Raw genomic sequence first — 4,471 nt, forward strand, 5'->3', positions numbered from 1 at the left:
CCGTGGTTTAGTGATTATCACGTGCGCTTTACACGCGCAAGGTCTCCGGTTCGATCCCGGGAGGGAACACTGTGTTACATTTTTGTCTTCTTCGGGAACGCATATACGGAGAGCGAAATGGGAGGAGAAATGACCCACACTATGCTCGGTTTCCGTGGTTAAGGGATTATCACGTGCGCCTTACACGCGGAAGGTATTCGGTTCGATCCCGGAAGGGAACACTGTGTTACATTTTTGTCTTCGTCGGGAACGCATATACGGAGAGCAAAATGGGAGGAGAAATGACCCACTCTATGCTCCGTTTCCGTGGTTAAGTGATTATCACGTGCGCCTTACACGCACAAGGTATCCGGTTCGATCCCGGGAGGGAACACTGTCTTACATTTTTGTCTTCTTCGGGAACGCATATACGGAGAGCAAAATGGGAGGAGAAATGACCAACTCCGGGCTCGGTATCCGTGGTTAGGTGATTATCACGTGCGCCTTACACGCGCAAGGTATTCGGTTCGATCCCGGGAGGGAACACTGTCTTACATTTTTGTCTTCTTCGGGAACGCATATACGGAGAGCAAAATGGGAGGAGGAATGACCCACTCTATGCCCGGTTTCCGTGGTTTAGTGATTATCACGTGCGCCTTACACGCGCAAGGTCTCCGGTTCGATCCCGGGAGGGAACACTGTGTTACATTTTTGTCTTCTTCGGGAACGCATATACGGAGAGCGAAATGGGAGGAGAAATGACCCACTCTATGCTCGGTTTCCGTGGTTAAGGGATTATCACGTGCGCCTTACACGCGCAAGGTATTCGGTTCGATCCCGGAAGGGAACACTGTGTTACATTTTTGTCTTCGTCGGGAACGCATATACGGAGAGCAAAATGGGAGGAGAAATGACCCACTCTATGCTCCGTTTCCGTGGTTAAGTGATTATCACGTGCGCCTTACACGCGCAAGGTATTCGGTTCGATCCCGGGAGGGAACACTGTCTTACATTTTTGTCTTCTTCGGGAACGCATATACGGAGAGCAAAATGGGAGGAGAAATGACCCACTCCATGCTCGGTATCCGTGGTTAGGTGATTATCACGTGCGCCTTACACGCGCAAGGTATTCGGTTCGATCCCGGGAGGGAACACTGTCTTACATTTTTGTCTTCTTCGGGAACGCATATACGGAGAGCAAAATGGGAGGAGAAATGACCCACTCCATGCTCGGTTTCCGTGGTTGAGTGATTATCACGTGCGCCTTACACGCGCAAGGTATTCGGTTCGATCCCGGGAGGGAACACTGTCTTACATTTTTGTCTTCTTCGGGAACGCATATACGGAGAGCAAAATGGGAGGAGAAATGACCCACTCTATGCTCGGTTTCCGTGGTTAAGTGATTATCACGTGCGCCTTACACGCGCAAGGTATTCGGTTCGATCCCGGGAGGGAACACTGTCTTACATTTTTGTCTTCTTCGGGAACGCATATACGGAGAGCAAAATGGGAGGAGAAATGACCCACTCTATGCTCGGTTTCCGTGGTTAAGTGATTATCACGTGCGCCTTACACGCGCATGGTATTCGGTTCGATCCCGGGAGGGAACACTGTCTTACATTTTTGTCTTCTTCGGGAACGCATATACGGAGAGCAAAATGGGAGGAGAAATGACCCACTCTATGCTCGGTTTCCGTGGTTAAGTGATTATCACGTGCGCCTTACACGCGCAAGGTATTCGGTTCGATCCCGGGAGGGAACACTGTGTTACATTTTTGTCTTCTTCGGGAACGCATATACGGAGAGCAAAATGGGAGGAGAAATGACCCACTCTATGCTCAGTTTCCGTGGTTTAGTGATTATCACGTGCGCCTTACACGCGCAAGGTATTCGGTTTGATCCCGGGAGGGAACACTGTGTTACATTTTTTCTTCTTCGGGAACGCATATACGGAGAGCAAAATGGGAGGAGAAATGACCCACTCTATGCTCGGTTTCCGTGGTTAAGTGATTATCACGTGCGCCTTACACGCACAAGGTCTCCGGTTCGATCCCGGGAGGGAACACTGTGTTACATTTTTGTCTTCTTCGGGAACGCATATACGGAGAGCAAAATGGGAGGAGAAATGACCCACTCTATGCTCAGTTTCCGTGGTTTAGTGATTATCACGTGCGCCTTACACGCGCAAGGTATTCGGTTTGATCCCGGGAGGGAACACTGTGTTACATTTTTGTCTTCTTCGGGAACGCATATACGGAGAGCAAAATGGGAGGAGAAATGACCCACTCTATGCTCGGTTTCCGTGGTTAAGTGATTATCACGTGCGCCTTACACGCGCAAGGTATTCGGTTCGATCCCGGGAGGGAACACTGTCTTACATTTTTTTCTTCTTCGGGAACGCATATACGGAGAGCAAAATGGGAGGAGAAATGACCCACTCTATGCTCGGTTTCCGTGGTTAGGTGATTATCACGTGCGCCTTACTCGCGCAAGGTATTCGGTTCGATCCCGGGAGGGAACACTGTCTTACATTTTTGTCTTCTTCGGGAACGCATATACGGAGAGCAAAATGGGAGGAGAAATGACCCACACCATGCTCGGTTTCCGTGGTTAAGTGATTATCACGTGCGCCTTACACGCGCAAGGTATTCGGTTTGATCCCGGGAGGGAACACTGTGTTACATTTTTGTCTTCGTCGGGAACGCATATACGGAGAGCAAAATGGGAGGAGAAATGACCCTCTCTATGCTCGGTTTCCGTGGTTAAGTGATTATCACGTGCGCCTTACACGCACAAGGTATCCGGTTCGATCCCGGGAGGGAACACTGTGTTACATTTTTGTCTTCTTCGGGAACGCATATACGGAGAGAAAAATGGGAGGAGAAATGACCCACTCCATGCTCAGTTTCCGTGGTTTAGTGATTATCACGTGCGCCTTACACGCGCAAGGTATTCGGTTTGATCCCGGGAGGGAACACTGTGTTACATTTTTGTCTTCTTCGGGAACGCATATACGGAGAGCAAAATGGGAGGAGAAATGACCCACTCTATGCTCGTTTTCCGTGGTTAAGTGATTATCACGTGCGCCTTACACGCACAAGGTATCCGGTTCGATCCCGGGAGGGAACACTGTCTTACATTTTTGTCTTCTTCGGGAACGCATATACGAAGAGCAAAATGGTAGGAGAAATGACCCACTCCATGCTCGGTTTCCGTGGTTAAGTGATTATCACGTGCGCCTTACACGCGCAAGGTATTCGGTTTGATCCCGGGAGGGAACACTGTGTTACATTTTTGTCTTCGTCGGGAACGCATATACGGAGAGCAAAATGGGAGGAGAAATGACCCGCTCTATGCTCGGTTTCCGTGGTTAAGTGATTATCACGTGCGCCTTACACGCACAAGGTATCCGGTTCGATCCCGCGAGGGAACACTGTCTTACATTTTTGTCTTCTTCGGGAACGCATATACGGACAGCAAAATGGGAGGAGAAATGACCCACTCTATGCTCGGTTTCCGTGGTTAAGTGATTATCACGTGCGCCTTACACGCGCAAGGTATTCGGTTCGATCCCGGGAGGGAACACTGTCTTACATTTTTGTCTTCTTCGGGAACGCATATACGAAGAGCAAAATGGTAGGAGAAATGACCCACTCCATGCTCGGTTTCCGTGGTTAAGTGATTATCACGTGCGCCTTACACGCGCAAGGTATTCGGTTTGATCCCGGGAGGGAACACTGTGTTACATTTTTGTCTTCGTCGGGAACGCATATACGGAGAGCAAAATGGGAGGAGAAATGACCCGCTCTATGCTCGGTTTCCGTGGTTAAGTGATTATCACGTGCGCCTTACACGCACAAGGTATCCGGTTCGATCCCGGGAGGGAACACTGTCTTACATTTTTGTCTTCTTCGGGAACGCATATACGGAGAGCAAAATGGGAGGAGAAATGACCCACTCTATGCTCGGTTTCCGTGGTTAAGTGATTATCACGTGCGCCTTACACGCGCAAGGTATTCGGTTCGATCCCGGGAGGGAACACTGTCTTACATTTTTGTCTTCTTCGGGAACGCATATACGGAGAGCAAAATGGGAGGAGAAATGACCCACTCTATGCTCGGTTTCCGTGGTTAAGTGATTATCACGTGCGCCTTACACGCGCAAGGTATTCGGTTCGATCCCGGGAGGGAACACTGTCTTACATTTTTTTCTTCTTCGGGAACGCATATACGGAGAGCAAAATGGGAGGAGAAATGACCCACTCTATGGTCGGTTTCCGTGGTTAGGTGATTATCACGTGCGCCTTACTCGCGCAAGGTATTCGGTTCGATCCCGGGAGGGAACACTGTCTTACATTTTTGTCTTCTTCGGGAACGCATATACGGAGAGCAAAATGGGAGGAGAAATGACCCACACCATGCTCGGTTTCCGTGGTTAAGTGATTATCACGTGCGCCTTACACGCGCAAGGTATTCGGTTTGATCCCGGGAGG

The sequence above is a fragment of the Dermacentor albipictus genome, unplaced genomic scaffold (assembly GCF_038994185.2).
Source record: "Dermacentor albipictus isolate Rhodes 1998 colony unplaced genomic scaffold, USDA_Dalb.pri_finalv2 scaffold_55, whole genome shotgun sequence".
In the NCBI taxonomy this organism is placed as follows: Eukaryota; Metazoa; Arthropoda; class Arachnida; order Ixodida; family Ixodidae; genus Dermacentor; species Dermacentor albipictus.